The sequence below is a fragment of the Ranitomeya imitator genome, chromosome 3 (assembly GCF_032444005.1).
Source record: "Ranitomeya imitator isolate aRanImi1 chromosome 3, aRanImi1.pri, whole genome shotgun sequence".
NCBI classification, from domain to species: Eukaryota; Metazoa; Chordata; class Amphibia; order Anura; family Dendrobatidae; genus Ranitomeya; species Ranitomeya imitator.
The window spans coordinates 736068305-736087756 of record NC_091284.1 but is presented as its reverse complement, the minus strand read 5'-3'; the positions used below and the strand labels follow the sequence as shown (position 1 = coordinate 736087756).

Sequence of the window (19452 nt, the reverse complement as noted above, 5' to 3'; positions counted from 1 at the left end):
TTTGTTGAGGGGGGAGTTGTTGTACCGTGTCACGAAAATACGGGAGGAGTTGGTAGAGCAGTTGATAGTGCCGGGTCCGTATAGACGGAAAGTGTTGGACATGGCCCATTCACACATCTTGGGTGGACACCTGGGGGTGGAAAAAACGCAGGAACGGGTTGTGCAGAGGTTCTATTGGCCTGGGTGTCACCGGGAAATAGTGAACTATTGCAGGTCCTGCCCTACATGTCAGCTAACTGCTCCTACTCCTCATTTCCGGAACCCCCTTGTGCCACTGCCCATTATTGAGGTACCGTTCGAGAGAATTGCCATGGACTTGGTCGGTCCCTTAGTTAAATCAGCTCGGGGCCATCAGTATATATTAGTCATCCTGGACTATGCCACACGCTATCCTGAGGCAATTCCCTTGAGAAATTCTTCCTCAAAAAGCATAGCCCGCGAGTTGGTCCATGTCTTTTCCCGGACAGGTCTGCCAAAGGAGATCCTGACTGACCAGGGTACACCTTTCATGAGCAAGGTGATGAGGGAGTTATGCAAAGCCCTGAGGATCTCCCAGTTGAGGACCTCGGTGTACCATCCCCAGTCAGATGGCCTTGTTGAGAGGTTTAACAAGACACTAAAGAGCATGCTGAGAAAAGCTATAGAGAAAGACGGTAGAGACTGGGATTGTCTCTTACCCTATCTGATGTTTTCCATTCGTGAAGTTCCACAGGCCTCCACAGGGTTCTCACCGTTTGAGCTTCTATATGGCCGACATCCACGAGGACTCCTGGATATAGCCAAGGAAACCTGGGAGGCCGAAGTCACACCCCACAGAAGCGTCATTGAGCATGTGGCCCTGATGCAGCAGAGGATTGCAAAGGTGATGCCTATCGTGAAAGAACACCTTCTCCAAGCACAAGAAGCTCAAGCCAGGGTCTACAACCGGTCTGCAAGAGTGAGGCAGTTCAATCCGGGAGACCGAGTTCTTGTGTTAGTTCCAACGGTGGAAAGCAAGTTCTTGGCCAAATGGCAAGGGCCATATGAGGTTGTCGAGAAACTTGGTAAGGTAAATTATAAAATTCACCAACCAGGAAGACGGAAACCATTCCAAGTTTACCATGTCAACCTCATCAAGCCATGGCAAGATAGAGAGCCGACAGCAACTCCATCATTGTTAAGCAACCCAGAAGGTGAGGTTGGAGCGGTTACTATAGCAGAGACGCTATCAAAGACCCAGAAAAAAACAGGGACCTGTTTTCAGAATTGCCAGGATACACGAAGGTCATAGAGCACGAGGTCCTAACAGAGCCACATGTGCGGGTGAATGTGAAACCTTATCGTATTCCTGAGGCTCGTCGAGAAGTTATCTCCAAGGAAGTGGAGCGTATGTTGAGGCTTGGGGTCATTGAGGAATCCAAGAGCGGTTGGTCGAGCCCAATTGTCCTGGTCCCAAAACCTGATGGAGAGTGGAGGTTTTGCAACGACTATCGGAAGTTGAATGAAGTCTCCAAGTTCGACGCTTATCCCATGCCCCGTATTGATGAGCTCATCGAAAGGCTTGGGCACGCCAGATATATATCCACCTTGGATTTGACAAAGGGGTATTGGCAGATCCCCATGGCACAGGAAGCCAAGGAGAAGACGGCCTTTTCGACACCTGATGGATGCTTCCAATATGCCCGGATGCCGTTTGGCCTACAGGGAGCTCCGGCGACCTTCCAGAGGGCTATGGATAGAGTCCTTGCACCCCATAAGGCCTACGCTGCTGCGTACCTAGATGATATCGTCATCTTTAGCCCGGACTGGGAGAGTCATCTGGAGAAAGTCCAAGCGGTGTTGGATGCTATAAGAGAGGCCGGATTTACTATAAACCCGAAGAAGTGCGCCTTTGGTAAAGAAGAAGCTAAGTACCTTGGATACATAGTGGGTCATGGAGAAATAAAACCCCAAATCAATAAAGTGGAGGCAATCCAAACATGGCCAAAACCAGTTTCCAAGAAACAAGTTAAAGCCTTCCTGGGAATCGTGGGATATTACAGGAGGTTCATCCCAAACTTCGCCACGATGGCTGCGCCTCTGACTGACCTGCTAAAAGGGACAAAATCAGTAATGGTTAAGTGGTCCGAAGAAACAGAGTCAGCCTTCCAAGAAATGAAAAACGCTTTGTGTAAGCAACCCGTTCTGATGGCCCCAAACTTCAAGAAAGAGTTTATTCTTCAGACAGATGCCTCAGATGTTGGGGTGGGAGCAGTCCTTTCCCAAGAACTACATGGGGAGGAGCATCCTGTTCTCTATCTGAGTAGGAAGCTGTCCTCATCTGAAAAGAACTACTCAGTCGTTGAGAAGGAGTGCTTGGCCATAAAATGGGCAGTGGACACATTGCGGTACTATCTGCTGGGACGTAAATTTAGACTGGTATCTGACCATGCCCCGCTTAGGTGGATGAGAGAAACGAAAGGAAGAAATGCTAGAGTCACCCATTGGTTCTTAGCCCTGCAGGACTTCAGTTTCCATGTGGAACATAGGGCCGGAAAGCTGCACGGTAATGCGGATGCCCTATCGAGAATCCCTTGTTTAGTGGGGGAAAGTGCCAAGCCCCACGGCTTTAGGCAGAGGGGGGAGGTATGTAGCATGGCTAAAGGGTTTGTAGTCGATGGGAGGTATGTGCCACATAAGTGCCTGGTTGCTGTAATGTAGCCCGGAGTATTCCTTTCTTGCACATAATCTTGTATATGTGTTTCAGGACCTGTGGTAATGTCAGACCACATGGCTAATCATGTGATGGGTTACTGGGTGGGGTTAGCTCTTTATAAGACTGGCTAATCCTTTACACAGCAGATATGTGTGGAGGTGAAACCCTCCTGAGTGTGTTACGGCTTCAGGACTGAGCCGGATGAACTGGACACTTGCTTTTCTTTGCCTGAACCAAAGGCCCATTTTGCTTTCTGTTATTTGCCACATGGTTTATGAAGCAATAAACCCAGTGAACTTTAACCCCTTAGTGACAGAGCCAATTTGGTACTTAATGACCGAGTCAATTTTTGCAATTCTGACCACTGTCACTTTATGAGGTTATAACTCTGGAACGCTTCAACGGATCCCGCTGATTCTGAGATTGTTTTTTCGTGACATATTGTGCTTCATGTTAGTGGTAACATTTCTTCGATATTACTTGCGATTATTTATGAAAAAAAACGGAAATATGGCGAAAATTTTTAAAATTTTGCAATTTTCAAACTTTGTATTTTTATGCCCTTAAATCAGAGAGATATGTCACGAAAAATAGTTAATAAATAACATTTCCCACATGTCTACTTTACATCAGCACAATTTTGGAAACAAAATTTTTTTTTGTTAGGGAGTTATAAGGGTTAAAAGTTGACCAGCAATTTCTCATTTTTACAACACCATTTTTTTTTAGGGACCACATCACATTTGAAGTCATTTTGAGGGGTCTATATGATAGAAAATAATGAAGTGTGACACCATTCTAAAAACTACACCCCTCAAGGTTCTCAAAACCACATTCAAGAAGTTTATTAACCCTTTACGTGCTTCACAGGAACTGAAACAATGTGGAAGGAAAAAATGAACATTTAACTTTTTTTTGCAAACATCTTAATTCAGAACCATTTTTTTTATTTTCACAAGTGTAAAAACAGAAATGTAACCATAAATTTTGTTATGCAATTTCTCCTGAATACGCCAATACCCCATATGTCGGGGTAAACCACTGTTAGGGCGCACCGCAGAACTTAGAAGTGAAGGAGCGCCGTTTGACTTTTTCAATGCAGAATTGGCTGGAATTGAGATCGGACGCCATGTCACGTTTAGAGAGCCCCTGATGTGCCTAAACAGTGGAAACCCCCCACAAGTGACACCATTTTGGAAACTAGACCCCTTAAGGAACTTATCTAGATGTGTGGCGAGCACTTTGAACCCCCAAGTGCTTCACAGAAGTTTATAACGTAGAGCCGTGAAAATAAAAAAATCGCTTTTGTTTACACAAAAATGATCTTTTTGCCCACAAATTCTTATTTTCACAAGGGTAACAGGAGAAATTAGACCACAAAAGTTGTTGTGCGATTTCTCCTGAATACGTCGATACCCCATATGTGGGGGTAAACCACTGTTTAGGCGCACCGCAGAGCTTGGAAGTGAAGGAGCGCCGTTTTACTTTTTCAATGTAGAATTGGCTGGAATTGAGATTGGACGCCATGTCGCGTTTGGAGAGCCCCTGATGTGCCTAAACAGTGGAAACCCCCCACAAGTGACACCATTTTGGAAACTAGACCCCTTAAGGAACTTATCTAGATGTGTGGCGAGCACTTTGAACCCCCATGTGCTTCACAGAAGTTTATAACGTAGAGCCGTGAAAAAAAAAAAATCGCATTTTTTCTACAAAAATGATCTTTTTGCCCACAAATTTTTATTTTCACAAGGGTAACAGGAGAAATTAGACCACAAAAGTTGTTGTGCAATTTCTCCTGAGTACGCTGATACCCAATATGTGGGGGTAAACCACTGCTAGGGCGCACCGCAGAGCTTGGAAGAGAAGGAGTGCCGTTTTACTTTTTCAATGTAGAATTGGCTGGAATTGAGATCGGACGCCATGTCGCGTTTGGAGAGCCCCTGATGTGCCTAAACAGTAGAAATCCCCCACAAGTGACCCCATTTTGGAAACTAGACCCCCCATGGAACTTATCTAGATGTGTGGTGAGAACCTTGAATGCCCAAGTGCTTCATAGAAGTTTATAATGCAGAGCCGTGAAAATAAAAAATATTTTTTTTTCCACAAAAAAGATATTGTAGCCCCCAAGTTTTTATTTTTACAAGGGTAACAAGAGAAATTGGACCCCAAAAGTTGTTGTCCAATTTGTCTTGAGTATGCTGGTACCCCATATGTGGGGGTAAACCACTGTTTGGGCGCACGGCAGAGCTCGGAAGGAAGGAGCGCCGTTTTGGAATGCAGACTTTGATAGAATGGTCTGCGGGTATTATGTTGCATTTGCAGAGCCCCTGATGTACCTAACCAGTAGAAACCCTCCACAAGTGACCCCATTTTGGAAACTAGACCCCCCAAGGAACTTATCTAGATGTGTGGTGAGAACTTTGAATGCCCAAGTGCTTCACAGAAGTTTAGAATGCAGAGTCGTGAAAATAAAAAATATTTTTTTTTTCACAAAAAAGATTTTGTAGCCCCCAAGTTTTTATTTTCACAAGGGTAACAGGAGAAATTGGACTGCAATAGTTGTTGTCCAATTTATCCCGAGTACGCTGATGTGCCATATGTGGGGGTAAACCACTGTTTGGGCGCACGGCAGAGCTCGGAAGGGAAGGAGCGCCTTTTTGGAATGCAGACTTTGATAGAATGGTCTGTGGGCATTATGTTGCGATTGCAGAGCCCCTGATATACCTAAACTGTAGTAACCCCCCACAAGTGACCCCATTTTGGAAACTAGACCCCCCAAGGAACTTATCTAGATGTGTGGTGAGAACTTTGAGTGCCCAAGTGCTTCACAGAAGTTTAGAATGCAGAGTCGTGAAAATAAAAAATATTTTTTTTTTCACAAAAAAGATTTTGTAGCCCCCAAGTTTTTATTTTCACAAGGGTAACAAGAGAAATTGGACCCCAGAAGTTGTTGTCCAATTTATCCCGAGTACGCTGATGCCCCATATGTGGGGGTAACCCACTGTTTGGGCGCACGGCAGAGCTCAGAAGGGAGGGAGCACCATTTGACTTTTTGAGCGCAAAATTGGCTGTCGTGTTTGGAGACCCCCTGATGTACCTAAACAGTGGAAACCCCCCAATTCTAGCTCCAACCCCTAACCCTAATCCCAACCTGATCCATAATCCTAATCACTAACCCTAACCATAATCACAACCCTTACCCCATAACAACCCTAATGTCAACCCTAACCATAACCCTAATCAAAACCCTAAATCCAACACACCCCTAATCCTAATCTCAACCCTAACCCTAATCCCAATACACCCCTAATCACAACCCTAACCTTAACCCTAATCCCAAACCTAACCCTAATCCCAAGCGTAACCCTAATGCCAACCCTAACCCTAATACCAACCCTAATCCAAACCCTAAACCTAATCCCAGCTCTAACCCTAACTTTAGCCCCAACCCTAGCCCTAACTTTAGCCCCAACCCTAACCCTAGCCCTAAGGCTACTTTCACACTTGCGTTGTTTGGCATTCCGTCGCAATCCGTCGTTTTGGACAAGAAACGGATCCTGCAAATGTGCCCGCAGGATGCGTTTTTTGCCCATAGTATTGCCGACGGATCGTGACGGATGGCCACACGTCGCGTCCGTCGTGCACTGGATCAGTTGTGTTTTGGCGGAGCGTCGGCACAAAAAAACATTCAATGAAACGTTTTTTTGTACGTCGCATCCGCCATTTCTGACCGCGCATGCGTGGCCGTAACTCCGCCCCTCCTCCCCAGGACATAGATTGGGCAGCGGATGCGTTGAAAAACTACAGCTGCTGCCCACGTTGTGCACAATTTTCACAACGTGCGTCGGTATGTCGGGCCGACGCATTGCGACGGCCCCGTACCGACGTAAGTGTGAAAGAAGCCTAACCCTAAATTTAGCCCCAACCCTAACCCTAAATTTAGCCCCAACCCTAACCCTAAATTTAGCCCCAACCCTACCCCTAACCTAACCCTACCCCTAACCCTACCCCTAACCTAACCCTAGCCGTAACCCTACCCCTAACCTAACCCTACCCCTAACCTAACCCTAGCCGTAAAACTACCCCTAACCTAACCCTAGCCCTAACCCTACCCTAACCCTACCCCTAACCCTACCCCTAACCCTACCCCTAAGCCTACCCCTAACCCTAACCCTACCCCTAACCCTACCCCTAACCCTACCCCTAACCCTAACCCTACCCCTAACCCTACCCTAACCCTAACCCTAATTTTAGCCCTAACTGCTGTTCTCCTGCCGGCCGGCAGATGGAGACAGATGGCGGGCGCACTGGGCATGCGTCCGCCATGTTCTTCTGCCGGCGGCCAGGAGGAGCAGCAAGAGGATCCAGGGACCTAGGTGAGTATGCTAGGGTCCCCGAATCCCCCTATTTCTCTGTCCTCTGATGTGCGATCACATCAGAGGACAGAGAATTACACTTTACTTTTTTTTTTTTTTTTTGCGGTCGCCGGTAAACAGTTAATTACCGGCGATCGCAAAACAGGGGTCGCTAAAACCGACCCCCGATCATGCTCTTTGGGGTCTCGGCTACCCCCGGCAGCCGAGACCCCAAAGATTCTCCCGGTGCCGGCCGGCGGGCGCACTGCGCATGCGCCCGCCATTTTGAAGATGGCGGCGCCCACCGGGAGACACGAGGAGCATCGGGGGAGCTAGGTGAGTATTGGGGGGCCACCTGGGACCCCTTTTCTCTGTCCTCCGATGTGCGATCACATCGGAGGACAGAGAAATTAAAAAGAGATCGCTTTTTTTTTTTTTTTTTTTTTTTGCGATCGCCGGTAAACGGTTAATTACCGGCGATCGCAAATGCGGGGAGGGTTAAAAACCCCCCGAATCATGTTCTCTGGGGTCTCGGCTACCCTCGGCAGCCGAGACCCCGGAGAAAATCGGCCTGTGGGGGGCGCTATACACTTTTTCCACAGCGCCGTTAATTAACGGCGCTGTGGTTTAAGTACCCTTAGCGGCCGCCGTTAAAAGGCGTATCGGCGGTCGCTAAGGGGTTAAAGGAACACGTCTCCTGAGTGTCAGCCGTCACAGCTGAGTGAGTGAAATCCTTACACACTATATGCTAATTTTTTGAGAAGGACCTGTATATAGGGCTCGTACTTATTCATGCGCACTTTACTTAGTTTCATATGTTAATTGATTTATACCTAGCCTGTTACCTCTATTGTACTACTGTTCTTTTGAGGTTGGTTCCTGCATGGGTCCCACTGTTTTTGTCCTGCATCAGTGGTTACTGTCGCACTATTTATTTATGTTTTTAATGATTATTTCAATAAAGATTATATATGTTTTTTACTTATTGGTCTTTGTGTGAAGGTCCTTTTTCGGTAGTGTTATATATATGTATATATATATATGTCACTGAGACACCTATCTATATACATAATTGTCTAAGGGGTACTTCTGTCTGTCTGTCCTTCTGTAACGGTTATTCGTTCGCTGATTGGTCGCGGCAGCCATGACAGGCAGCTGCCGAGACCAATCAGCGACGGCCACAGTCCGATTAGTCCCTCACTACTCCAGTCTCCTGCACTCACTGCCGGCGCCCGCTACGTAATCCCCTCCACTCACCGCTCACCCAGGGTTAATGCCAGCGGTAACGTCCCGCGGTGTAACGCACTCCGTTACCGCTGCTATTAACCCTGTGTGACCAAGTTTTTTACTATTGACGCGGCCTATGCAGCGCCAATAGTAAAAACATCTAATGTTAAAAATAATTTAAAAAAAAACGATTATATACTCACCTACTCCGCCTTTCCTGCTCCTCGCGATGCAACCGCCACGTTCCGTGGCACAGATGGTCTGGCAGAAGGACCTGCCGTGACGTCACGGTCATGTGACCGCGACGTCATCACAGGCCCTGCGCGCCTGCGTGAGCAGGATGGGACCGGAAGCTGCCGCCTGTACCTCACACAGGCGACAGAACTACAAGTATGGTGAGTATGTTAGAACTACAAAGGGCCCACGCATCGGAAGGTGAGTATGTTTATTTTTTATTTTTTAACCTGTGACATACGTGGCTGGGCAATATACTACGTGGCTCTGTGCTGTAGACTACATCGCTGTGCAATATACTGCGTGGCTCTGTGCTGTATGCTACGTCACTGGGCAATATACTACGTGGCTGGGCAATATACTACATAGCTGGGCAATATACTACGTGGCTGGGCAATATACTACGTGGCTGTGCAATATACTACGTCGCTGGGCAATATACTACGTCGTTGGGCAATATACTACATATACTAGATAGCTGTGTTCCTGCCTGTAAAATCTGGAGAATGAATGGGAAGCAGGGGAACGTAGCTACCTAGACTTGTGGTGCTGCGCCCCCTGCTGGTATAACCTCAGATGAACTCGAGCTTGGGAATTTTTCAGAATATTTTCTCACGCTATAGTTTATATGAGTTTATACCAGCAGGGGGCGCAGCACCGCAAGTCTAGGTAGCTGTGTTCCCCTGCTTTCCATTCATTCACCAGATTTTACAGGCAGGAACACAGCTGCATTAGCAGGCTCCTGGTTGTAAAATTATTTAACCCCTTTAGATGGATTTACAGCGTGGGACATGACTGAGCATCGGAGAGGTATGGGATATTGTTGTTTTTTTATTTAAAGTTTGTTTCAGGTGACAAGGGTCTTCAATTGGATTGAGAGTATAATAAACTATTACAACACCCTGTGTCTTTATTTCATTAAAATACTTTTTTCCTAATGTGTGTGTGTTTTATTAACCATTTACTAGTATTGGATTAATAATGGATAGGTGTCTTATTGACACCTCTCCATTATTAACCAGGTTTAATGTCACCTTACAATAGCAAGGTGTCATTAACCCTTTGTTACCCCATATCCCACCGCTACACGGGAGTGGGAAGAGAGAGGCTAAGTGCCAGAATAGGCGTATCTTACAGATGTGCCTTTTTCGGAGTGGCTGGGGGCAGATGTTTTTAGCCGGGGGGGGGAGGGGGGGGGGGGGCAATAACCATGGTCCCTTTCTAGGCTATTAATATCTGCCCTCAGTCACTCGCTTTACCACTCAGGCGGAGAAAATTGCGCGGAAGCCCATGCCAATTTTTTCCGTGATTTACCCTTTATTTTAACAGTTAGAGCCACCAAATATTACACAAAGACACTTCTTACATTAGTAGTGAGGAATATGTAAAAAAATAATGGATATGAAATGGGTTACTGAATGTAACCATGTCTCATATCCTGTCGGGTTTGTGAGGGAGATAGCAAAAGCCGGCAATTGAATTACCGGCTTTTCTGCTATCTAGCGTTGCATTAAATATATATATATATATATATATATATATATATATATATATATATGTCTCAGTGACATATATGTATATATAACTATTCTATGTGTATATATCTATTCTGACCTGTCAGTGTGATTTTACTGTACACCGCTCTGAATTGCCGGCTTTTCAAAGGACACCGTTGCGTAAAAATTGGACAGCACTCGCATGGTCTGAGTGCTGTACGATTTTTTTTTTCTCGCACCCATTGACTTACATTGGCGAGTCTCGTCCGAGAATCGTAGCAATACGCGGCATGCTGCAATTTTTTCTCAGTCCGATTTCAGCTGAGAAATTAATCGCAGATGAGATGTCACCCACTGAATAACATTGGTCCGAGTACAATCCGATTTTTTTTTATCGGATTGCACTCGTCCGTTTTTCTCGCAAGTGGAAATGAGCCCTAATCAGCATAATCGCACAAACCTGAAAAATTATGTTGCCAAGTCTTAAAAATAATTTGATGGATTGCATTTTGTTTTATTTCACACAAGTTGTAATTTTGTTTCCATAACATCTGGTAAAATGAATGATGTCAATCAAAACTATGACTTGTCCCGTAAAAAAAACCAAAAAACCCTCATACAGCTTGAAATTAAATGAAAAATTGCCTGGTCTGGAAAGGGTTAATAGCAAATTGAAATAAAAAATAATTTTGCAACTAAATAGAACTTATAAAGCACCAGATCCAAAATTGTGTCTAGTCTAAATGTAAAATGAAAAGCAGCACATTTCGCCAATTCACCTTCACATCACTTCTAAAAATGACAGAAACTAGATAGCAAGAAATTCTGTTCTTAGCTGTGTCTGGGAATAAAATTAAAGATAAAGAAAGACATTGCTATTGCTGATGTAGCAAGGACGGCACACCAAGCAAGCGAGTCTGTAGCCCTCTGCCAGTGACCATACTTGTGTATGAGCTGTAACCTGATGGAACAGATGAGGATTCCTGCATTTGTGATTTATTCTTTTTATATACCGTACATTTCATGTAAAATAACATGCAAAACCAAATAAATGGGCTGGACAACAAGCTGGTATATTATTATTATTATTTATTACTAAAGCGCCATTTATTCCATGGTGCTTTACTAGTGAAAAGGGGTATTCATAATAAAAAACAATAGAATATTCTGGAAGAAAACGAGTCACCAACTGGTACAGGAGGAGAGAGGACCCTGCCCACGAGGGCTCACAGTCTACAAGGGATGGGTGAGGATACAATAGGTGAGGGTAGAGCTGGTCGTGAAGCAATATGGTGGAACAAGTTCTACTGCAGGTTGTTTGCTTGTCAGAAGAGGTGATTCTTCAGGTTCCTTTTAAAGGTTTCCATGGTAGGTGAGAGTCTGATATGTTGGGGCAGAGAGTTCCAGGGTATGTGATTGTGGGAAGTGGAGATAAGAGGAGAGAAGAGGCGGAGATCTTGTGAGGATCGGAGGTTGCGTGCAGGAAAGTACCAGGAGACGAGGTCACAGATTTATGGAGGAGACAGGTTGTTGATGGCTTTGTATGGCATGGTAAGAGTTTTGTACTGGAGTCTCTGGGTAATGGGGAGCCAGTGCAGGGATTGACAGAGGGAAGAGGCTGGGGAATAGTCAGGGGGACAGGTGGATTAGTTGGCAAGCAAAGTTTAGGATATATTGGAGGGGTGCCAGAGGGGAGGCCACAAAGCAGGAGGTTGCAGATTCTTGGTTGAGGAATGTACGGATCTGGGAAATATTTTTGAGTTGTAGTCGCCAGGAAGTGAAAAGGGCTTGGATATGTGGTTTGAAGGAGGGTTGCCTCGAGGCAGCGAGCTTGTGGGATTGGGGAGAGTGAACAGCGATTGACTTTGATGGGTAGGCCTACTGGTGGGGTTGAGTGAAATGGGGGAAAGATGATGAATTCTACTTTGTCCATGTTAAGTTTTAGAAATCTAGAAGACAGCAAAGATGAAATAGCGGACAGACATTGTGTGATTCTGGTTCATAGGGAGGTGATATCGGGTCCAGAGAGGTACAGTGGGTACGGAAAGTATTCATACCCCCTTAAATTTTTCGCTTTGTTTCATTGCAGCCATTTGGTAAATTCAAACAAGTTATTTTTTTTCTCATTAATGTACACTCTGCACCCCATCTTGACAGTAAAAAACAGAAATGTAGTAATTTTTGCAAATTTAATAAAAAAAGAAAAACGGAAATATCACATGGTCATAAGTATTCAGACCCTTTGCTCAGTATTGAGTAGAAGCACCTTTTTGAGCTAGTACAGCCATGAGAATGATGCAACAAGTTTTTCACACATGGATTTGGGGATCCTCTCCAGTTCCGTCAGGTTGGATGGTGAACGTTGGTGGACAGCCATTTTCAGGTCTCTCCAGAGATGCTCAATTGGGTTTAGGTCAGGGCTCTGGCTGGGCCAGTCAAGAATGGTCACAGAGTTGATCTGAAGCCACTCCTTTGTTATTTTGTCTGTGTGCTTAGGGTCATTGTCTTGTTGGAAGATGAATCTTTGTTTTTTTTCAGTCAAGATGAGGTGCAGAGTGTACATTAATGTGAAAAAAATGAACTTTTTTGAATTTACCAAATGGCTGCAATGAAAAAAGAGTGAAAAATTTAAAGGGGTCTGAATACTTTCCGTACCCACTGTAGATCTATGTGTCATCAGCTTAGAGGTGATACTGAAAGTCATGGGACTCTATGAGCTATACCAGGATGTGCAAAGTGTAAGAGCACGTTAACACTGTGGCCATTTTACAGACAAAATCCAAAACTAAACAAAATGAGAAATGAGGATATATCCAAGAGCAAGTAAATAAGTATATGGTAATAGCACATTTAAATAGCATAGGGTACTTAGTTAACGCTATTTTGATAAAAAAAAAAAAAAAGTATAAAAGCCATTCCACCATGACAAGGTGTGTCCATAGGGACAGTGCTAACCTGTCTAGTATTAAACCCTTACATTGTGTCACACAACGTCATGGTGAATAAGGGCAGTGCAGGATAGAGCCTGAGGAACCCAACCATGAAACGCGTGTTGTGGCGCTGGGACTCACATCTATTACTGGAGAACCTGGAGGAAACCTATACTAACTCCTTGCAGATGTGTTCCTTGGTGGGATTTTAACTTGGGACCCCAGTGCTGCAAAGTAACAGTTCTAACCACTGAGCCACCTTGCTGCCATAGTGTATAACAATAATTGATAATAATAATATAATAATAATTTTATTTATAAGCGCCAACATATTCCGCAGCACTTTACAAATTATAGAGGGGACTTGTACAGACAATAGACATTACAGCATAGCAGAAATCACAGTTCAAAATAGATACCAAGAGGAGTGAGGGCCCTGCTCGCAAGATTACAAACTATGAGGAAAAAGGTGAGACACGAGAGGTGGATGGTAACAATTGCTTTAGTTATTCGGACCAGCCATAGTGTAAGGCTCGGGTGTTCATGTAAAGCTGCATGAACCAGTTAACTGCCTAAGTATGTAGCAGTACAGACACAGAGGGCTAATAACTGCATAAAGTGTATGAGAACATGATACGAGGAACTTTTTTTTTTATTTTTTATGATAGGCCACACCGGGATCATTAGGTTAATATGTTGAGGCGGTAGGCCAATCTGAACAAATGAGTTTTTAGGGCACGCTTAAAACTGTGTGGATTGGGGATTAATCGTATTAACCTAGGTAGTGCATTCCAAAGAATCGGCGCAGCACGTGTAAAGTCTTGGAGACGGGAATGGGAGGTTCTGATTATTGAGGATGCTATTGATCATAGCAAATGCAGAAAACAGATGTAGATTTTTGTGAATTACTTTAACCTTGTGGAAACATCTCAGAAAAAAGGAACATGCTGTCACTGTGTATACATTTATTCATTGTTATGTGCAATACCCCACATACCGGTACAATTGACTTGTGAATCAAACTTTGAAAGGGTTGTCCGGTGTCGCTTGCTTCCACAGTTAACCGACGTTGATGATCTAAGTCGATGGATACCTGCCGATTGTGTAAATGTCCTGACAGATATCGGAGAGTCATCAGTACCATTCACATAACATCCCTTTGCAGAAGTGAGTTAGGTCGGACATCTCTTTTGGGGCTGGTCTTCCGTATGATAGGCTTCAATATAAAATATGGTGTATAATTATATATCCTTTACAAACTGAATACAAATAGCCATGCGTGTGTGTAATTACATAGAGGAAGTGAGTGTTCAACCTGAAGTGTCCCTCAGCAATAAAGGTCAAGTCAAGTCTATGAGCCAGCAGTCCGTCCTATTTTAGTAACCGCTGTGACTGTTGATCTCAGTACTATTCTTGCAATGTACATTTGATACATGCTGGAGAGGAAACCCCGAGCCCTGGCCTTAGGATGGCAGGGAGATCTTTACTAATCCTTCGTAGCCACAATCAGGGCTATACGCCCTTATAGACAGATCTGTGTCATCAGCGCTTGTTCAGCAATGCGTTTACTACAAGAACTCTCTTACAAATGAACAGATGAAGAGTTTGGAGCTACTCTGACTGTTTCGCCAGCAAAGGTTATCAGAGCATTGACATTTAGCACAGAAAAAACCTTCCCAGGCTCAGTGCTTAGTCAGCAGATTAGGTTCCCTGTCCCTGCATAAAGGGGTGGGGGGCCGAGTCCTTGGAAAGGTCAGAGTCTTCATAGACAGGGCAAGCCCCTCAGCTGCCTGGTCACAGGGCACTTAGCATGTACCATGTGCACCTACATGGCAGACAGCTGCTGAGAGATGTCTACTACTTCCACGCAGGGCAGCAGTGACAGTAACTATCATGTGCATATTGTAAGGAAGACAAGTGAGATAAATGTCACGTCATATATACAGCAAGCCAGGACCGGACTGGAGCTGAAATTCAGCTCTGACATTTTCAAGAACACAGGCCCACGCCTGTAACTTCTGTAATCTTGCTCCCTAGATAGTGGAACCACAGGTCAGCAGCAAACAATGATGTGTGGTCTGTGCTGCGGACCTGCAAGCCTAAAAAAAACTGAATTATGGTCAAATTAGGCGAGCCAATAATGGTGAAATGTGTGTTCTTAGGAGCGCACCTTCCTGTTTATGGGTTCATTTAAATAGGTCAGTAATCACCCATTGTCACAGGTTTACCACGACAAAGAAGAGCCAGAAGGCAGCAGCGCCTGATTTCTCCTACTCCTGCACTGATTAGAAGCACTTCAGCTTCATATTAAACGGAGCAAGTTACTTTTAGCAGTGCAAAGATTAATCTGCTCAGTTGAGAGCTCCTGGAATTTCCTGCATTAAGGCTCTCAGCTGTTTACTGTTAGTCACTCCCCTCTCCTATATATTCTGGGCCCTGGCTAGGACTCGTTGTCAGAGCTAGCTTATGCTGCATGGCTGGAGGATGTTCTTGGTGGTTGTTATTTGAGAAGGCGTTTGGTGAATTTATCTGTGACTGTTGCTGTGTGATAATTCCCTTCCTTCTTTTACTTTGGTTTAACCCCATCCTCAACTCCCCGGTGCTTACATCTGTTGTTTATGTGTGTATATTTGTATGTTTGGTATTTTCCGTTACCCCTGTTCGTATTACCTTGTTAGTCTGGTTGGTGTATTACGGTACACTACTACTCACCTCTTCCCTGGGTGGGGGAAAGGTACAGACTGAGGGCAGATTCAGGAGAAAGGCAAGGTAGGTGGCCCCGGCGTCTTCACCATCAGAAGAAATCCAAGGAACAGGATGAACTAGAGTGCCCCTAGTGTTAGGCACAGGGAAGGAGCCCATGGTCCTGGGACACTCAACAAAAGAGTCGTGACACCTGATGTAAGAGCAAAACAATTATGTCACAAGTTTTAGCAGGCTTAAATCATAGTTATTGGTAGACATTGCTCCCGCTAAGCAGGACATGTGCTCCTGAAAACAAGGCATCCTACTTGCTCAGAACATATTGACAATCACTATGTGCACGGAGACGTGCAGTCCTCCTGTGTGAATAGGCCATGTATATAGTTGGTCGGTGGTCATTTACATGGAGACTACAGCTGCAGTGCGCGCCGTCTTGCTCTCCTCCTGGCATGTGTAATGACAGGTCTCATTCAGATGTCCATTTCTCACATACATAAACTATCTGTGGTTTTCATTATTTCAGTTCTATTATAGTCTATAGTTTATATGCCCTTTTTTCTTTTTTTCTTGCAGGATGTTTCTCCCCCCAAAAAAATCAAAGAGATTTTTGACTTTTATCAGCATCGCCTATACAAGTTTACGGACCTTCCTTGCTTCGTTCTTCATCTGAATTCAATCTGAGAATATGACCCTGGAGGGCAAATAACTTCTGTAGGCGGATACATTACAGAATGGGGGATATATTCAGGGCCGGCGTCAGCACCTGGGCAAGTGCCAGGGCCCTGGCTAGACGGGGGCCCATACATGGTACGGTACACTGAGGCTCCGTCGGGCCCCTGCTAGCAGGGTCGGCGTTAGGGGCAGGCAGTTGCCTAGGGCCCCCACTCCCCTTGTGCTGTATACAACATGGATTGTGTTATATGCTATGTGGCTGTGCTATATGCTACATGGCTGTGTTATATGCTACGTGGCTATGCTATATTCTACGTGGCTGTACTATATACTACGTGGGCTGTGCTATATGCTACATGGCTGTGTCATATGCTACATGGCTATGCTATATACTACGTGGCTGTACTATATACTACATGGGCTGTGTTATATGCTATGTGGCTGTGCTATATACTACGTGGCTGTGCTATATACTACGTGGCTGTGCTACATACTACGTGGCTGTGCTATATACTACGTGGCTGTCCTACATACTACGTGGCTGTGCTATATACTATGCGGCTGTGCTATACACTATGTTGCTGTGCTATACACTATGTGGCTGTGCTACATACTACGTGGGCTGTGATATATACTATGTCGGCTGTGCTATATGCTATGTGGGCTGTGTTATATACATGGCTGTGCTATATACTACGTGGGCTGTTATATACTACGTGGCTGTGTAATATACTACATGGCTGTGCTATATACTACGTTGGCTGTGTTACATATATTAGATTCCTTGATAGGGCATTGATCCAGGGAACTAGTCTGATTGCCATATGTGGAGTCGGGAAGGAATTTTTTCCCCAATGTGGAGCTTACATGGTTTTTTTTTGCCTTCCTCTGGATCAACATGTTAGGGCATGTTAGGTTAGGCTATGGGTTGAACTAGATGAACTTAAAGTCTTCCTTCAACCTTAATAACTATGTTACTATGTTACTATATGCTACATAGCGGTGTTATATACTACGTGGCTGTACTATATACTGCATGGGCTGTGTTATATGCTATGTGGCTGTGCTATATACTACGTGGCTGTGCTATATACTACGTGGCTGTGCTACATACTACGTGGCTGTGCTATATACTATGCGGCTGTGCTATACACTATGTTGCTGTGCTATACACTATGTGGCTGTGCTACATACTATGTGGGCTGTGATATATACTATGTCGGCTGTGTTATATACTATGTGGGCTGTTATATGCTACATGGCTGCGCTATATACTACGTGGGCTGTGTTATACACTGTACTACGTGGCTGTGCTATATACTACGTGGCTGAGCTATATACTATGGGGCTGTGCAATATACTATGTGGGCTGTGTTATATACTATTATATACTACATGGCTGTGCTATATACTACGTGGGCTGTTGTATACTACGTGGCTGTGTTATATACTATGTGGCTGTGCTATATACTACATGGCTGTTATATACTACGTGGGCTGTGTTATATACTACGTGGCTGTGCTATATACTATGTGGGCTGTGTTATATACTACGTGGCTGTGCTATATACTATGTGGGCTGTGTTATACATTACGTGGCTGTGCAATATACTATGTGGTCTGAGCTATATACTGCGTGGCTGTGCTATATACTACGTGGACTGTTATATATTACGTGGCTGTGCTATATACTATGTGGACTGTTATATATTACGTGGCTGTGCTATATACCACATGACTGTGCTATATACTATGTGGGCTGTGTTATATACTATGTGGCTGTGCTATATGCTATGTGGGCTGTGTTATATACTATTATATACTACATGGCTGTGCTATATACTATGTGGGCTGTTATATACTACGTGGCTGTGTTATATACTACATGGCTGTGCTATATACTACGTTGGCTGTGTTACATATATTAGATTCCTTGATAGGGCATTGATCCAGGGAACTAGTCTGATTGCCATATGTGGAGTCGGGAAGGAATTTTTTCCCCAATGTGGAGCTTACATGTTTTTTTTTTGCCTTCCTCTGGATCAACATGTTAGGGCATGTTAGGTTAGGCTATGGGTTGAACTAGATGGACTTAAAGTCTTCCTTCAACCTTAATAACTATGTTACTATGTTACTATATGCTACATAGCTGTGTTATATACTACGTGGCTCTGCTATATACTACGTGGGCTGTGATATATACTATGGCAGCTGTGTTATATACTACATGGCTGCTCTATATACGACATGGCTGTGTTTATACACTACGTGGGCTGTGTTATATACCACTTGGCTGTGCTATATACTACGTGGCTGTGCTATATCCTACGTTGGCTGTGTAATATGCTATGTGGCTGTGTTATATACTACGTGGCTGTGCTATATACTATGTGGGCTGTGTTGTATACTATGTGGCTGTGCTATATACTATGTGGGCTGTGTTATATACTACGTGGCTGTGCTATATGCTACGTGGCTGTGTTATATGCTATGTGGCTGTGCTATATACTACGAGGGCTGTATTATGTACTACGTGGCTGTGTTATATACTACATGGCTGTGTTATATACTACGTGGCTGTGCTATATACTACGTGGGCTGTGTTATATACTACGTGGCTGTGCTATATACTATGTGGCTGTTCTATATACTACGTGGCTGTGCTATATACCACGTGGCTGTACTATATGCTACGCAGTTTGCACTTTTACAAGTGTGCTACGTTAATACTTTCTAATGTTTACTTTAAAAAGTTTTCCAATAAAAAATTGTTATATTCAATGTATGCAGTTTTTCCTTTGCAGCAAGTTCAGCTAACAATAAAATGCCTACTGGTAACTGAGGAAGAGGGAGTAGGTCACAAAATTGGCATATAAGGGGTTGACTTATATAAAGCCCCTCTGCTTTATGGTATTGTAGAATTTACAATAACTATCACTCATTTAAGAAGTGAAATCTAGCATTGGATTATCCCTATATTTCTCTGCTGTATCTGTGCATCATGAATCGTGGTATGTGTTAAGGGGGGGGGGGGCCACTGAGACTCCTTCGCCCGGGGCTGTCAAAAACCTGGAGCTGGCCCTGGATATATTAAGACATTGCCCTGATGACAGAAAAAGCACAAGCTCTGGATTCAGGAAAGGAAAATCTACATTTTGCAT

General features: G+C 44.3%; 1 long non-coding RNA gene across 2 annotated transcripts in view; it reads left to right on the top strand.

Annotated features, from left to right (window-relative positions):
• LOC138671004 (uncharacterized) overlaps window positions 1-19452 on the top strand; it is a 92296-nt gene that overhangs the window by 58009 nt on the left and 14835 nt on the right. The gene's annotated exons all lie outside the window — the stretch shown is intronic.